At 42.2% G+C, this 18,990-nt stretch overlaps 1 non-coding gene across 1 annotated transcript; it reads left to right on the forward strand.

Annotated features, from left to right (window-relative positions):
- The first annotated feature begins 12,685 nt into the window (after positions 1-12,685).
- Positions 12,686-12,757, forward strand: trnap-cgg. Its single transcript has one exon. It is a non-coding gene; the product is annotated as a tRNA-Pro (tRNA).
- Positions 12,758-18,990: the final 6,233 nt, after the last annotated feature.

The raw sequence follows: 18,990 nt of genomic DNA on the forward strand, positions 1-18,990 counted from the left end.
TCCTCTGGTTTGTCCTGCTTTGACATACTCAGTGAGTATTCAAGGTACCTTACATTCACATCCAAGTTTACTTGTTGGTTGATATGTATTCAAAAAACACTTGCGTATAATTGGCAGAAAGACTTTCACCTCATCGTTATAGCTGAATCATAACCCTTTTTTGGGAAATTAATACAGAATTGATAAATTGCTTCTGACTAATTCCCTGGAACAGAAATATGGATATACAAAATATACATAAAATATTTTGTTCAGGGATATATATAAAAGATTCTGTTCAGACTCATATTGTTACCAAACAAGTATCTGGCAAAAAGTTATAATGGAGTTGAAACTGTGGCAATTACTCCCAATTTGTAAATCAAACTCTCTTGTTGATAAGTAGAAGTGCCAGGGACTCTGCCCAGATGTAATTTACCTCTGGAACAGAGTTCCTGCTGGTTACCATGACATTCCTTTGATTAATGGTAGGAAACATTATTTCCAAATTGCAGTTGCTATTTATGGATCCAGACCCTGAGTGTGAACTAGTGAGTTACAACTGCAGAGAACTTGCAATGTTCACTTTAATAAACAGATAGGACTGTCTCATCTGAAGGACAGCACTTTTTTTAGTCTGCTGGATGTCTGACCCATGCAGAAAACTACAGTAATTAAGAACCTCTCACTAGTTTGATAAAGATCTAAAAACAGGATTTAACATTTAAGTTACAGTGAACAATAAATAATGGGTTAAAATATTTTGCAATCGATAAAACTGAGAGTTCCATGTTTGCCACTTGCACGTGGAAATGTCCCTAAATCTGGAATAGAATGTGCCCTCTCCCTTGAGGGATGCATCTGCTTACCTAATTCTGGAGAGCATTAGTGCTGGTTGGCAAGAGTCAAGGTTTGGGTACCCCCGAGTGTTCAATGGGGTTTTGCTGGAGTTTAACTAGCTAAAACTGCATAGCTTGCCATTGAAAGAAATCTGTCAAGCTTTTCACTCCTTATCCAGCTAGGGCCAGATTACCTGTGGTGATTCCACTTCTAGGATTAAAAGGAACTGATTGGGAAAAATGCCTGTCTTCAGTGACTGGTCTGTCCCTCCACATACTGCCGATAGACTAGGCTTGCTGGTCTATCATCAGCAGTGCCCTGGAATCCTGCGGACCCATCTTGCTCAGGAACCGAACTACCGAGACTATCACAGAGAGTTGATTCCATTTTGACATTCCCTTGACAAGCATATCACTTTGAAACCAGTTCAGTGTCAAGGAGACCATGCTTACTTCCCAAACTAAGGATCATCTCCCAACAATGCAGAACTCCCCCAAGAATGCAGAGCTCTCCCAAACCTCCCTGGAGTATCAATCTAGATGAGCTCAAATGATAATAATAAAGTTCCTGACATGGGGCTTGAACCCAGAACCTTCTGACCCAGAGGTGCGAGTGCTACTAACTGAACCAAAATTACACTTATACTTGGGGAACATGCTAGAATAAATTTCCTGTAATTGTATACCAATTAAAATAAAAGTCACATATGTGATAGGCAAGGTAAATTACAGGGATGAATGAATTGAATGATGTATATATGCTCAGGCTTAAAACTACAGTAATTAAGAACCCCTCACTGGTTTGATAAAGATCTAAAAACATGATTCAACATTTAAGTTATAGTGAACAATAAAATAATGGGTTAAAATATTTTGCAATCGATAAATCTATACATAAACATATTTACTTCAATTTAATACAACACTAGCAAGTTTGTCCCACCAGAACTCTTTGGGGTTGGCTTGTTGGGTCAACAGGAGCAAGCAAGAAGAATATCTTCCCCTAGTGACTGGTCTGCTCCTCCAAGTGCTGCTAATGAGCCAGGAAGACCCAGTAAGCCACATGGTGTTAAATACCCGGGGCAAAATGTGCTATATTATTATTACAAGGCCAGAAAATGCGATCATTTGACTTAAATTTGGGAATTTTCCACGTCCCCCTCCCCCTACCAACACACATACACACTTCTAAATAGATTCCCCCTGCAGACCATTCAGAATTCCTTCAGTGGGTGTTTGAATTCAGCGAGTGGATTTATTTTGATGTCTGGTTGCAAGAATTGATTTTTTAATTTCAAATCTTTACATTTCACATCATATTACGCCACCTGTGGAGTCCTGTAGCTCAGTGGTTAGGGCACTCGCTTTGCAAGTGAGAGACCTGAGTTCAATTCCAGGCAGGGCGAAACCTTGGGCGAGTTTCCTTACTCCACACGCCTAATAATAATCCCTCCAAAACAAAAAACAATAATAAATTGGTCATTTTCAATCTACGACTGTTTGTGGGATATTGCTGTGCGCAATTGGCTGCCGCGTTTGCCCACAAATATACAATCAATTCACTTTACAGTGTGTTCTGTGAAGCGCTTTGGGGCGTCCTCCCGACGTGAAAAGCGCTATATAAAATGCAAGGATTATTATTATTATTTTCTGATGAAGAAGCGTGAAATCCACATTGCGTTTGTCTGCTCTGCAAGCTAATTCCAAAAAAAGGCAGTTTAAATAGAGAATGACAACATTCCAATAAATTTCTTAAACTAATGGCATATGGTTCCTCTTACAGCTTGCCATAAATTAATATGGAAAACTGCTTGTTCTGCAAAGCATTGAGTGTTTCCTTAGGATTTTACGTCTCCTAGGCTTCTAGTCATGGATTTCTATTGTGCATTTAAAAGCATTTTCAGGAAGCTAAAGGTTAATTGAAAACTCCAATCTGAGGCGAAGCTAATTCTGGCACTGGATAGGTTTGGTAACTGTCACTTGATGAAGATATTAAACAGCAGATGAACCTCCAAGTGGCACATGGGAGGGAAGTATTGGAGCTTAATTATTGAATTACTTGTGAAATCATTACATAGTAGCACTTTGTTCTTCATACAATTGGAATTAATATTGCCACGTAGTGAAATTGATGCCATGTGGTTCTATCCCACTCTTTGTGGGGGACACCTAAATTGAACCAAAGCGTTAATACATTTTGGGGTAAAATATTTTACTATTATCCAATCAATCCTGACCTACTAAAAATATTTCAGTCATGGGTGCAAGTTGCCATTAATAAAGTTAACTCACAGGGACATCCAGTAATACAATTGTGGAACACCTTCACTAATGGAAGTTTTATTGAGATTTCCTGAAACCTGACTGAATAGAAAATGAAGGAACGTTTGGAAGCAACCTATACTATTTAGCATCTATGGTTTTGCTGCTATAAAAAATGTGCATCAGATGATAATGTGGATACACTGCTGAATAATTGTTTCTTTCAAAAGATAATTGATTATTCATGCAAGAAACGTTTTGGAACAGTTGGTGCTTTAATGATTAAACGACCATCTGTTTCTCTTAACTTCTTGAAGATACTGATCCTCAAAATTACATCTTAATGTACTCTTACAGTACATCATTCTGCTATTAAGTTTTAAACTGATAAACTTCTCTGTTAAATATACTGAAGAAATTGTCATTGGTCAATGTTACAATTGCATTCTCTGTGAAGTAATCACATTAGAAACAAATGGAAAGTGCACTCAGATTTGCAACATAACGTCTAATCCAAATGGACGACTGAGGCTGAATGCAGACTATGCCTTGATTAGTTCGAACAGCAGCTTCCATTGTAGCTCACATAGCACAGAGAATCCATGTTAACAGTTTGACTGTAGCGGAACTAATGCACATGTATAAAAGCCTGGGAAAGTTGGGTGCTTTTTGGTACGTCTTCAGCACTGTTCTTCCAGAAATTATTTTACAAACTCATAGACATAGGATGATTTATGTTCAATGGACATGCTGAACAAAATTCAAATTGTACACTATACAGCTCTAAATTACAGATTTCTTCTGCACGCTGATAGCTACATGTAGCAAATAGGGCAGCCACACAAGGTCCTACAAACAGCCATGAAGTGAATAAATAATCATTTATCTTTATTAGCCAGGATACTAGGAGAAACTAACAACTCTTTTTGAATAGTGTCACAGAATCTGTAAATGTCCACCTGAGCAGGCAAGTGGGACTTCAGGTTAACATCTCAACTCTGAGAATGCAATATTGCATTGGAATGTCAGCTTAGAGTGCACAAGTTACTTTGTGACACAAATCCACAATTTTCTTGAGCTGGAGTGACACATAGAAAAAATAATTACTTCAGTTTTCAGATCTGAATCCAGTTGAATGGTGCAATAATTATAGCTATTGTTTAAACTCATTATATTTCTGACTGCCAGTCGGAGTTTTAGAAATGCCTTCAGAAATGCGGAGTGTGGCATCTGTTGACATCCTTGGGAGATGGAAAACAGTGATCAAAGAACACAGGATGCGCTTCTATTTAAAAGTAACTTCAGTATATTGTGCATGCTGTTCTTCACACCAGCCTTCTCAGCAATGTGGTCAAAACCAAACTCATACTCTGAAAATTTATTATCTCAGTCACCAGATTATCTTTATCACAAAACATGGAATGGGATCCACTGTGGGTAATGGAACGGATGTGTCCTTCACAAAGCTTGAAGTGGAATATTTTTGATTGCAATGCAAGAATCAGTTTTGATTAGCTTAGTTCCGGTTGAACAACTTCATTTAAGTTGCCTCAAGTTTATAAGACAAGGTGAATGAATGCTTGTGCTGTAGTTTATTGAGAACATATGGGGAGAAATTCCACTTGAGGCTAGATTTATTACTATATTTCTTAGCATTTCTGAGCATCCAGAATTTGGCAAATTTATTTTACGAATTTATTGAAAACCGACATCAAAGTTAAAACTATATAAGAATTTGCCAAGTTCTGGATGCTCTGAAATTCTCAGAAAATAGTAAATCTAGCCTCAAGTGGAATTTTTCTGCATTAAGTCTGGAATGAAGTAAAGTGACTTCAAGCTGCTGTGAGTGAATACCTAAGTGGCCTAGTCTGGCACTGAGCTGTGCATATCTAGGAGGGTCTCAGGTTTGACCCCTGATTTATTCTGGCCTAGGTAATGTCAGGCAGATTTATTGGGGGAGGGGTATTCACAATTGCCCTCAGTTTTCTTGGGTTGGGAATGGAAAAATCATCCAGGCTTCCCATTCCTGATAGCTATCCAGTCAGTCCTGCTGGAAAGTGTCGAATGTGACATCTGATGATGGTAGAATCTGACAGCTCGTGTTCTGACAGTACTCACTGCTTAATATCATTTGATACATGATCACTTGGTCAAAGCTGCTCGGCTGCTACCATGGAATTTCAGCAGGAGTCAGTGGCTATTATTTTTTTGTGAACGTGGAAGAATTTGGGACTGTAGAATGCACCGCTACCAAATCCTACCTTTACCCTACTTGAGGTTTACGAAGGCCTTCAATTGTAGAGACTGAACTTCTGTCCTGCCTATACTGCACTAACTCAGCACAAACCAGGAATCAAACTTTTAACCTGATTCAGTACAGTAGGTGTTGTCTTTACCCAATAAACCATCAGGGGGAGCCCGTGGAGTTTACTTTTATTTAAAGACTGATCGTTGCTTGAAACTGAAAATCTACGCTTTTCAGGTCATTTTAGGCCTTGAATCACATGTCACTGATGTTACCTGCAGGTAACCTGATTTCTGTCATGCTGACCCGCAGCAGCTTGGCTGTAACGTAACCTCCTACTGGGGCTGAGTCGGATCAAAGTCCCAAAGAGCCAGCATGACAAATATCCGATTATCTGCAGGAATCACTATTTGCAACTCGGAGTTGCAAATCTAAGTAATGAATACCACTTTTTCAACCCTGATGCTCAGACAAAAGAATAGCCAACCTCATTTTAGTCCTCTCTAAACAGCAACTCAAGCAACTGAGAGCAACCTAGGGAACACAACTCCCCGACTTTCCTTCTGTCCCAGTGGCTGGCCTCTACACAACACTCTGACAGCCTGAGGAGGAGAACGCTGCAAGCCCACATCAGGGAACCCCTCCCTACCAGTTGCTGGGAGAGGCACATCAGCATACCATGGGCCGCAGCACAGGTCTACCTTGGCATCTCAGCTGCTGAAGTTGGACCAACATCTGGTACTGAACACCATCTCCCACCCTTCAGATCAGATGAGCTCTTGTCTTTCCGCTGTAAAGTGTCTGGTATGTGGCCCCTTGTAGTGGAGCTGTCACTGCAACACCCCAAGTCAGTGTGTTTACATTCAGCAGATTTAAAGCATGCTCATGAAACAACAACTTGCATTTATATAGAGCCCTTTGCGGATGGAGGTTGAGGAGTTCAGACCCGCAGGAGAAAATACATTGACAGGAGCCAAAGTGTGTGGCTTCCAACTTGCTAACATTCAGCAGCAGGATATTTGTGCTCATCCAGGCCTTGATGTCCTTCAAGCAGGTTGACAGGACATCAGCGGACTGGGAGTCGCAACTGGAGGAGGAGAAGTAGATTTGGGTGTCATCCACATACAAGTGGAAGTTGACCCCCATGTCTGTGGATGACATCACTGAGAGGGAGCATATAGATGAGGAGGGGGGGGCCAAGGATAGAGCCTTGGGGTTCCCCGCAGGTGACCGGGCGGGGCGGGAGGAAAGATCATTTGCAAGGGATTTATGACTGGCAGTTTGTTAAGTAGGACTTGAACTATGCGAGCATGGTTCCACTAAGGTTGATGAGGGAGGAGAGGCAGTAGAGGAGAATGGCGTGATCGACTGTGTTGAACTTGGCAGAGAGGTCCAGGAGAACAAGGAGGCAGAGGGAATCCTGGTCACAGAGAGAGGGGATGTCATTTGTTACTTTGACAAGCGCTGTGTCTGTGTCTTGGGCAGCGCGATAACCAGACTGGAAGAGTTCGAGTAGGGAGTGGAAGGAAAGGTGTGAGCAAAGTTAATTTGCAAAACGACTCATTCCAAAACTTTGTCCAGGAAAGGCAGGTTAGAGATGGGTCTGAAATTTGTGAGGTTGAAGGGATCGAGGGTAGGTTTTTCAAGGAGAGGAGTGACGGCATTTTTGAGGGAGAGTGGGACAGAGCTGAGGAGAGGGACTAGTTGATTGTGTTAGCCAGCAGTGGGCAGAGAAGGGGGAGTTGAGTGACCAGAAGCTGGGTGGGGAGGGGATCGAGGCAACAGCTGGTGGGCTTCATCTGGGGGATGGTGGGTGAAAGGGAGGAGGGAGAGATGTGGGTAAAGCAGTGTAGGATGGCGGCTGTGGTAGGAGAGGGTAATGAAGGAGAAAGGCGGTGGGGGGGGTTAGGCAACAATGGTGGGGAGGAGGAAGAGGCAGCCAGGCAGATGTTATTTATCACAGAGATAAAGAAGTCCAGGATCTCTTTGCATTTAGTATTGGAAATGAGAATCGAGGGTGCTTGAGAAAGGGGAGTGGAGGAGGTGGTGAGTCATGGAGAACAGGATTTTAGAATTATTTTTGGCTTCGAGAATGACCTGTCAAGAGAAGGCATTTTTGACTTGGGAGAGGGAGCGCTGGTAGGTATGAAGATACTTGAGCCACAGCTATCGATGAACCGTGAGGCTAGTTTTGTGCCATCTGCGCTCAAGCAACCAGGTTTGGGATTTGAGGGAGCGGAGATGACTGTTGTACCAAGGGGAGCAGGTAGGCTTGGATATTTTGTCTGGTTTTCAGGGGGACAAGGGAATTGAAAGTTGAGCAGAGGTGATTGTTTAACAGTTTGACGGCTGCGTCTGGATCACTGTGGGTGGAAGGCCAGAGAGTCAAAAGGTCCGAGGAAGAGAGCATTTGTGATGGAATCAGTGGGGAGCTTTTTCCATGGGCAGATAAAGATAGTGGATGGCTTGGAGGAGGGGAGGGTGATATAAGAGGAGAGAGAAATGAGGAAGTAGTCTGAGATGACCTTGTCTGTGATGGTCAGAGATATCTAGGCCATGGGTGATGCTGAGGTTGTTTTGACACATCCCAGAAAGGGAGAGAGATGCTGGACAGGGTGGTAAAGGAGGAGGACAGGGAAGAGGTGAGGAATAGAAATAAAAAGGAATACTTAGCCTGGAAGGTTTGAAAGATAGCAGGCAGAAGTGACATCACATGGGCTGTTTCAGCCGTTGGTCCAGGTGAGAGATTTTGAAATGGTGTCTCCGCACCTGGAACCTCCCCGCCTGGAACACCGAGCCCTTGGCCCCCGTGCCTCATCGGCTCACCCGAGGTCTCTGCTCTGGCCGCTCTGACTTCTCCGCTTGCTCCCGGAGTCCTCGCTGCTGCACTCGCCTCTCACACTAACCTTGTTGATCCCACGCCGGAACAACTCGCTTGGTTTGCACCAAAGCTCCGAGATACCTCTCGCCCGCCTGCCTCGAATGGGCTCCTGTAAATTCTCTCCCCGGTCCTGCTCCTTCTCGACAATGTCTCCCGTTCCCGTAATTCTCGCCTGCTCACGTCTGCTCACTCGCCTGCTCACTACTCAGAAATACCCACTAGCCCATCAGGAAAATTAAGTTTGCAATTTAAATTAACCGAGCAACTTTCACTTACATAGTGCCTTTAACAAAGAAGAACATCTCAAAGCATTATACAGAGACACGTATTGGGAGCTCAACGAGTGAGAGATGGGGAGAGACATGAGGTAAGTTAGAGGTAGCTTTTTAGGCGGGAGACAGAGATGGCAGGTGGGAGGTTGGAGGGATTTAGGGAGACAGTTCTAGAGAGCAGAAACAAAGTGGTTAAATGCTCACCCACCAATGGTTGAGGCAGAAAGAGTGGATCCTGACCAATTGCTTTCACTTCAGTGGAAGTTGAAACACTGCAAGCTAACTTCAGTAAAGTGGAGGCTTGGAGTTGGTGCCACTGAGATTAGCACCAGCATTTTAGTGCCAAGGCCACAGCACGGATGCAGCTGACACGATGTCCCAGCACGTATCTATCTGTGTCATAAAACAGCCCAGCCTCATGCACACTGGGGAGAAATTCTGCCTGGCTGTTAATTTACTCTCTTTATTTAACATTTCTGAGCGCCAAATTTTGAGAAGTTGTTGACTTAGTCTTAACTTTGAAATCAGTTTTCTGTAGTTCACAAAAGAATCCTTTCGTCATTTTTTCCCTTTCCACCCTGCTAAGCTCCTACCTGAGGCTTGGGTGCCCAACCAACATTGCCAAGTGCTTTGAGAAGTCCTCCCAACATACAAGGTGCTGTATAAATATAAATTGTGTTGTGTTATATAAGTACTCTGAGACACCACCCTGTGTGAAGGGCGGCATATCAATGCAACTTTTTGTTGTTGTATTGCTATTTTGAACCCTCTGCTTTCTCTGTAGTTAGTACCTTTTGGTGAGGGGAAATATAACATTCTTGTGAAGAATCCAATCCAATAACAATTGGCTACTGTCCAATTTAATCCATTTCTGCGATCTGACAGTAGTGATTGGTTATGTGTAAAGCACAAGTACAGCAAAAATAAAAGTAACTCCACAATGGGCTCAGGCTACTTATTGGGTCAGTATAAATACTGAGCAATACTGCAGTCAGATATAGAATCAGTTCAGGTGATTTAAGCAAGGGTTATAAAATCACATTGGCTCTGAATTTTCAATGGCTTGTCTTAAGTCTAAATGCAGCACGTAAAAGTCTGAATTAAACAGGCTTCATTCACTTGCAATAAACACTCCCACATCCCAAGGTCAACTTAAATGTTCTTCAAAGCAAATGGATTTAAATGATACCCTGGTGTCTGCCTGGAATCTGCACTCACCTCCCGTGAGGTCAGGCCAGCACATGTGTCAGAACCAGACAGCTGTTAGAATATGTCCTGCTTGAGGATTGGAGGTAAGTGGAAATTCTGAGAGATCAAATTTAGTTTGGAGACAAAGTGTTAGGAGCTCACATGATCCACCTCTGAAAGGAGAACGAGGTAAAAAAAAGTGTCATTGTCAATAAAACTCCCCAAAGAATTATAAATGTTAAATCTTGGAGGCAGTGCGTCACTCTGACCCAAGGATTCCTTCACTGATGCACCCGGAAGGAGATCACAATTGAACATGTCCAGTTACTGGCAGGGATTCAATACTTACAAAATTATTTTTGAATCTTATTGTCAACGTTACATTTTCAATCCCAATATTAACATTCTGAGATCCAATAAGGGTCCCTAATTGTTATGTATGAGATATATTTCTGATCCATAAATAACATATGTAGAATAATAATAATCCTTGCATGTCATATAGTACTTTTCAGGTCAGAAGGATTCCCCAAAGAACTTCACAGCATATAATATAGATCAACTGTGTGTTTTGTGGGTGAACACCGCAGCCAATTTGTGCACAGCAATGTGACATATATAGCCATGGAGTGACTGACCAAATTTATTTGGGAGATTGTTGGGTAGGACACTGGGAGAAACTCTGTTTTCTTTTTGAATAGTGCCATAGGATCTTTAAGATTTATCTGAACAGGCAGACAGGGACGCAGTATAATGTATCATCTGAAGGATGAAACCTCCAACAATGCAGCAGGTGCATCATCTTAGCCTATAAGGGTTCCAAGTCCTGATATGGGGCTTGAACCCATAACCTTTTGACTTTGAGGGGAAAGTGCTACCAACTGAGACAGACTGACACAAAAAGATAGTATGTCTACAACTAGCTGCACCAATGGCATAAGGGATAAAGGCAGTCACTCCTCTCCAGTGTAGCACAAAAATCATGCAGACTTGAAAGTGGCAGGTTCAAATCCTAGTCTGTATTAAATTCTCTGATCTTAGGGCAGCAACCGTGGCTCTGCAAATGGCCTGAGTGCCCTGGGTTTGCGAGGAATAATCAGTTAGGGTTCTATCCAGAGACTCCTGGCAGAATGTGTGGAGGTGTGGTGAGAACCGACAGGATCAGGCTGGGCTGTGATACCCCCGTGGTTGAAATGGATGCTGATGCTTTTGGGGTGAGGTACTGGAGGGGTCGAGCAACCATTCCCATTGTGGAGTCCTGTAGCTCAGTGGTTAGAGCATTCGCCTTGCAAGCGAGACACCTGGATTCAATTCCAGGCAGGGTGAAACCTTGGACAAGTTTCCTTATTCCACACGCCTAATAATAATCCCTCCAAAACAAAACAATAATAAATTGGTCATTTTCAATCCACCACTGTTTGTGGGACACTGCTGTGCACATTTGGCTGCCGCGTTTCACCCACAAATATACAGTCAATTCACTTTACAGCATATTCTGTGAAGCGCTTTGAGACATCTAGAAGATGTGAAAAGTGCTATATCAATTGCAAGAATTATTATTATTACAGGTAGAAAAGGAATTCAATGCCTTCAGAAGAAGAGCTGAGAGAGAAATTGGAGGAGGAAAATTGGTTAAAAAATGCATGGACCATATTATAGTGCTAAACAATAACAGGCGATAACACATAACACATTCCACAGTGAGGGAGTGGGAATAGAGAACACTGTGGCTTTAAACAACTGTTTATGTACAAGTCGTTTCCACACATAAGACTAACAATAATAATCATCCTTGCATTGATATAGCACCTTATCATATCGTCAAGATGTCTCAAAGCGCTTCATTGGATATACTGCAAACTGGATGAACTGTGTGTTTTGTGGGCGAAACACGGCTGTCAGTTACGCACAGCAGTGTCCCACCAACAGCCATGAAGTGTGAATGTGAAGCAATGAAGACTGTCTGATTGTGAGCTCAGTGCTGTGGAAGCTGCCATACAATATACTCAGGGTGTTGTCTAGAGCATCGGGAGCTGCAGCTGGCTCTGCAGAGCAGCTTCACTGAGCTTAAGTCACTGCCCCACTGACCTCAGAGCTGTCAGCATCAGGGAAGCATTAGGAGCGAGATTTATGAGTTAAAAGAATGAGACAGATTGCGAACCCATTTAAAAATGGGAGCTGTAATTGCATCAAAATAAATTGCATGTTTAAACTTAACTGAGTGAGTCTCATTCCCAATGAGTGAGACTTAGTGCTGTAGGTTTGCTCCTTTGTTGTCTAGAAAGTCACATATGAACGGGCTGAAAAGTGCCTCTTATGTTTATACTCACATTATACCACTATACCAGTGAGTGGAGTAATATATCAAAGGCGGCTTTTGCTCTGTAAATCACAGTGTATTGTTTCTCAGTAAAACTGATCCTACCTGTCAGCCGACTCCATTACAATCCCAGTTTAGTCTCCTAATACAGTCCTGTGAAACACCCACTTTCAGGCACATGTGGCTGAACCATTTCAAAAGACTTGGTGACTGCAATGTTAGAGGCAGAAACAGAAGGTAACCAGACAGTTCCAGCAGTGACCCTGAGCAGAAAGTTTCTGAAAAGCTAAAATGAAGACTGGACTGTATATTAGAAATTGGAGTAAAAAATTTGATGTTTCAGAAAGATTCATAAATACATTCAATAAATATCAAATCTTTTATGAATCTCTTTCCACCCCATTCTCCCATTAAGAGAGATTAAATATTGAACGGTAATTTATTTAATTTGAAGCTCCAGCACTTTTTTTAGAGATTTTTCATGAGACGTTAAACCGAGGTCCCATCTGGATGTTAAAGATCCCATGGCACTATTCAAAATGAGATGGTAGTTTCTCTTGGTCAATAATCATCCAGATAAAACTTAATGTCTGTTTGTAGAACATTGCTGTGTGCAAATTGGCTGCTGGGTTTGCCTACAAATGCATTCATTTTGGAGAGCATCGGGAGCTGCAGCTGGCTCTGCAGAGCAGCTTGTGGAGTCCTGTAGCTCAGTGGTTAGAGCACTTGCCTCGGAAGCGAGAGACCTGGGTTTGATTTCCGGCAGGGCGAAACCTTGGGCAAGTTTTCTTATTCCACACTCCTGATAATAATCCCTCAAGAAAAAAAACACAATAATAAATTGATCACTTCAATCCACGACTGCTTGTGGGACACTGCTGCCACGTTTCACCCACAAATATACAGTCAATTCACTTTATGGTATATTCCGTGAAGCACTTTGAGACATTTAGAAGACGTGAAAAGTGCTATATCAAATGCAAGGATTATTATTATATTATTATTCACTAAACTTTAAAATCCTGTGAAGACATCTTCCCAATGTAAAAAACACTATACCAAATGCAAGGATTATTATGTTTGAAAGTGTATCTAAAGCTACATATGAATTCAGGTGACCATTGAAACTGCTTGTGGTTTTCTTTGACAATTTATTTATGTCATGCAGAATATCGGAAGCATGTGGTTTGAAACCCTACATCAAATTTGTGGCACTAATTTGGTTACCTACAGATACAGTCACTACTCTTTAATAAAACTCTTGTGAAGTCCTTTGAATATCGGAAGCATGTGGATTGAGCTCATAGTCTATGCTGACACTCCTCTGCTGTGGTGGGGGAATGTTGCATTGCCGTAAGTTCTGTCCTTCGGATTCTGCCTGTAAAGTTAGATATTAAAAATCCCATGGCACTATTCAAAAAGGAAAAGGAGTGCCCTGGCCAACAATCCTACTTATAAAAGATTAGTCATTCACTTCATTGCTGTTTGTTGGACTAATTTAGTTACCTACAGATACAGTCACTACAATTTAAGAAAACTCTTGTGAAGTCCTTTGAGATGTTTCATTGATAGGATAAGGCTCTATATGAAATGCAAGATTTATTATTATTAATATGTGGAACATATAACATGCAACATATAAATACAAATATAACTAATAAATATGAAGTAACAGTATGATATCTGTCCATTGTTGATCTTTGGAGGAGGAAAGGAAACAGAACTAGTTTTGCTCCCTTTTGTGCTGAGCTCAGACTCTCTTTTTCTTTCTTGCTGCACAAGTAATGGTACGATGTACAACATTTAGTAAATGTATTGACGTGGTGTTGAAGTATAGTGCCTGACACAAAGGGGCTACTGAAAGGATGTAAACTGCTATCAGAGCAACAATGTGATGTTTGGTAAAGAGAAAAGTGCTTGACCCGAAATGGCTACTGTCTGAAAGTCCAACTATTAGAAGGTATAAGGTAGCAGCACTGTAAATTGCCTGGCCTGAAGTGACCACTGAACAAAGAAATCCATAGTTTATTTGAATTTGTAGTGAATTGTACTGTCTGCGGAATTTCAGTATCTCAACCTCGTGTTGTTTTATCTATTAATAATATAAACCTTGCATTTGATAAAGCGCTTTTCACATCTTCTAGACATCTCAAAGCGCTTCATAGAATATACTGTGAAGTGAATTGACTATATATTTGTGGGTGAAACGTGGCAGCCAATTATGCACAGCAGTGTCCCACAAACAGTCATGCATTGAAGTAACCAATTTATTATTGTTTTTTCTTGAGGGATTATTATCAGGCGTGTGGAGCAAGGAAACTTTCCCAAGGTTTTGCCCTGCCGGGAATCAAACCCAGGTCTCTCGCTTGCACGACGAGTGCTGTAACCACTGAGCTACAGGACTCCAGAGCAGAGATAAGCTCTATCTTGCTTATCTCTGTTCCTGTGTGTAGTTTGAAGACATTGTCTGCTGCTCTGGGTAATGATGAACAGTTTTGGTCCTCAAAAAGCAATTTGTTTTAAAAAAAGTTCAAAATATTTTTTGTAAATCCACAAATAAATCGTGTAGATGACTGCAGCTGACCAAAGTTAAATACTTCATCTCAGGACAATTTTATATCACTGAAACTGATCACAATATCACAAGAGATGAGAAAGCCTTTTAGCCTATTTGATCTTATCCTTCTTGTGTACCAAACGTTCAATCGTCCTATTACAGCATTCAAACACTTCTAAAAGAAGTTTAGTCCTGGCTTCAACCACTCTTCCTGGTAACCATTCCAGCTGTTGATTACTCCCTGTGTAACATAATAATTATTGCATTTGTCCAAAAATTGCTCTTAGGAACCTTGATCCTCTTAAGTAGGTTGATAGGTTTCTGCATGTGTCAGACACCCGGCTGACCAAAATAAAAGCAACCTTGAACTGCAAACCTTCAAACCTAGGCTCTAAGACCTTATCACCTCCATCCTCACCCAACTCCATTACCTTCCCATCATACAGAGGATAATAATAATAATAATAATCCTTGCATTTGATATAGCGCTTTTCACGTCGGGAGGACGTCCCAAAGCGCTTCACAGAACACACTGTAAAGTGAATTGACTGTATATTTGTGGGCGAACGCGGCAGCCAATTGCGCACAGCAATGTCCCACAAACAGTCGTAGATTGAAAATGACCAATTTATTATTGTTTTGTTTTGAAGGGGTTATTATTAGGCGTGTGGAGTAAGGAAACTTGCCCAAGGTTTCGTCCTGCCTGGAATTGAACACAGGTCTCTCACTTGCAAAGCGAGTGCTCTAACCACTGAGCTACAGGACTCCACTATTAGCGGGCGAGCCTTCTGTCACTCTCTCCCCACCCTCTGGAACTCCATCCCGCAGTCCCTATGCCCCACCCCCTCCCTTCATGACCCATCTCAAGACCCTCCTCTTCGACCGTGCTTTCGATCTCCCTGCTTCCCCCCCGCCCTACACCCCCTCCCGAACTGGATAAATTTATCCAGTTAAGCATCATGCCACTCCAGAGGCTCCTCAAGAGACTCTTTTCAAGGATATAGAGCCCTAGCTTATTTAATCGTTCCTCATAGCTTATCCCTCTAACATTGGGGATCAGCCTTTGTTATTTTATCTGTACTGGACCCAAAATCATTACTTCATGACCAAAACTGTACAAAATATTTCAGAACTGGCCTAACCAAAGCAGCAGGCCTTTCTTTGTTCTCTTATGCACTTGCCTTACTCCATTACTGCTAAAATCCTCATCCTAGGCTCCAATGTATACAGAGCTATGCATCCTGAGTATTGGCAACGTGCTGTATTGTTGGAGCAGCCATGTTTCAGATGATATAACAAAGGACCCATCTGCCTGATCAGGTGGACATTAAAGATGCCATGGCACTATTCAAAAAGAGAAAGGAGTGTGTCCTGGCCAACAATTCCACAAAATAATATTGGTCACTCACTTCATAGCTGTCTATGGGACACTGCTGTGCTCAAATTGTCCTCCATTTTCACCTGCAAAATACATTTCAGAGTATATCCTTTGAAGGGCTTTGAGATGTTCTCCTGACATGAAAGGCTTTTTATCAGATATAAGGATTATTATTATTGGCTCCCACACTAGGCTCTGCATGCACATTAGCCACCTCCCACCCCATATTTGCCCAGCTCCATTGGCTCATAGTAACCTCAATGGTTTGACTTTCAAATTCAAGAGTGCTGTAGCTCAGGGAATGATTAACAATAACAACAACTTGCATTTATATAGCGCCCTTCACGTTGGATAATATCTTGGAGTGCTTCTCTGCACAAGGGTAGAGAAGAAGAAAATGAGAATGTGTTGACCTTCCTTGCAGTATACATTTAAAAAAATCTTCAATCCTAGTTTGAATCAATGTCTAAAATGTCCTGAATCACTGATTATTCTCTCTGCGTGTAAAATTATGTAATATCAGATACTTGCAGATAAGTAGAAATGGTCGGTGAAATTAATGCCCTTGTTTTGAACTAATAAAACCTTTTGATCTTTGACATATGGAAAAGTAAGTTTGTCCTGTCTATTGAAAGGAACAGGAGCCTCATGAATAACGCTGGTTTGCTTTGATGGAAGTAGCCGTGCATGCCCAGCAGCCTTGGTTTTGTAAACAGATTAGAGAATGCTCATCAGCATGTATTTGCATCTCACAAACTCTTGTGTGCCATAGCCTTTCTCTTAACTCTAATGAGCTGTGAAGACTCCCTGAATTTTAAGAAATGCCATTAACTCTTGAACTAAATGGAAGTCTGTAAATGGCTTTTTACCTGAGGGGCTCATCATTATTTCCAAGACACTTTTAAAACCTTTGGCTGTTGTTAACAGGGAACTGCTATGAATTTAAATGGATATTCTTCCTTCTCTTAACTTGTTGTATTGATTCCTGTTCCTTTTGAACTGAGGATAAGCATGATGCTCTCTGCTGCAAGAGACATGATAAGTGACTGAATCAGCCACAATGGATGGTCTTGCGTCATGTTGTCTGAGGCTCTTGCAGCAGTGAGAGAATAAAATCTCTGAGCAGTGCTGTAATTGTTCCCTTTGCTGTGTGACATTTTGTTCTGCTTTTTTTAAATCAAAGTGCTGGAGTGATGGTCAAAGGGAGGTATTGTTGTTTAGTTCAGCCACAGCTTTTACCAGAAACCCCAGGGATTCCTGTTGTTGGTTTTCCTTATGTAAGGAACGCCACTGAGTTTAGTCATTCACTTCATGGCTGTTTGTGGGACAAGTTCACCAGATCCGAAGATTGGTCTGGATGAAGAAGGCCCTTACGTCCATCTGATCTCAACCCTCCAGAACCCAACTATCATCTCTCCATCAATGCATCATGCATCAGGACACTGGATTCATTTTTAAATCAAGAAATATTCAATCAAAAAACAATTGAAAACACTCCATCGATCGAACATGGACTTACCTAGACTCATGCGAATGTTTGGGAGGGGGCGGGGGGCTTCTTGATGGCCACATGGGCCACAGTTTGGCTGCCAATATACAGTCAATTCACTTTACAGTGTGTTCTGTGAAGCGCTTTGGGACGTCCTCCTGACGTGAAAAGCGCTATATCAAATGCAAGGATTATTATTACCACTGCCTAAGTCACATCTGGAGTCCTCTAGTTATAGAAACAGCCTATTTATGTTAACCATATCAAACCTTTTTATAATTTTAAACAACTATATTAATTTCGATTTTTAAACAACAACAACAAAATTACATTTATAAAGTGCCTTTTACTTCGGGAGGACATCCCAAGGCACTGGACAGACAAAGTTATGGACCAGGCTGGGGTTCGGGGTTGGGGAGGGTGGAGGGCAGGAGGGGAAGCAGGGAGATCAAAAGCACGGTCGAAGAGGAAGGTCTTGAGATGGGCCTTGAAGATGGCAAGGGAGGGGGCAAGGTGGAGGGACTTGGATGGAGTTCCAGAGGGTGGGAGCAGAGTGGCCTGCTCGCCAATAGTGGGGTGAGCAAGGCGGGGGACTTGAAGCAGGCCGGAGCCCGCCGAGTGGAGGGAGCGAACAGGATGGTAGGGGGGAGCAAGACCATGGAGGGCTTTGAAGATGAGGACCAGGATCTTGAACTGTATCCTCTGTGTGATGGGAAGACAGTGGAGTTGTGGGCAAGGATTGGGGTCATAGGGTCGCAGAGCCTAGTGCGGGAGAGGACACAGGCTGCAGAGTTCTGAATGATCGCACAGCACAGCAATTGCGCACAGCAGTGTCTCACAAACAGGCATGACCAAATTATTATTTTTTTTCTTGAGGGAATATTATCCCCGAAAATGCGATCTGCCAATTGACTAACAACCGGGTTTCTATTTGCTGCTAGGTAAGCAGAGGCGTGTGGAGTAAGGAAAATTGCCCAACATTTCGCCCTGCCGGGAATCGAACCCAAGTCTCTCGCTTGTGAGGTGAGTGCTCTAACCACTGAGCTACAGGACTCCACTGAAGATGTGTTGTTGCAATAGAATGTGCCTCTGATGAAAAGAGAATTGTCCACCTGAGTTGCTGACCACAGGGAGTTGCTCTTTGCTATCAGTGAACCCATTACCTTCCACTTTTGATTTGCTTGGGTTCAGCAAGTGCCAAACAATAATGTCTTAGCTCCACAGGGAACTAGAAGTGAAGTGAAATACTGTATAGTTAGTTGAGGCTGAGAGTGTTTGTCAGGCACCTTCACTCTCACTTTGTTCTCCAGCCTCCACTGGTGTTATTGTATTAAGTTCTGCTTCCTATAGGCTTCAGGGGGAATGGGCAAGCATACAATGATTGTCAGCCTGGCTCAGTTGTAGCACTGTCATCTCTGAGTGAGTGGTTCAAGCCCCACATCAGAACTTGGCATCATATAGTCTACGATGACACTCCAATGCAGTGCTGGGGATGTGTTGCATTATCGGAGCTGCTGTCCTTTGGATGAGACGTTAAACCAAGGTCCGATCTACCTGTTCAGGTGGACATTAAAGATCCC

The sequence above is a fragment of the Callorhinchus milii genome, unplaced genomic scaffold (assembly GCF_018977255.1).
Source record: "Callorhinchus milii isolate IMCB2004 unplaced genomic scaffold, IMCB_Cmil_1.0 Scaffold2, whole genome shotgun sequence".
Taxonomy (NCBI): domain Eukaryota; kingdom Metazoa; phylum Chordata; class Chondrichthyes; order Chimaeriformes; family Callorhinchidae; genus Callorhinchus; species Callorhinchus milii.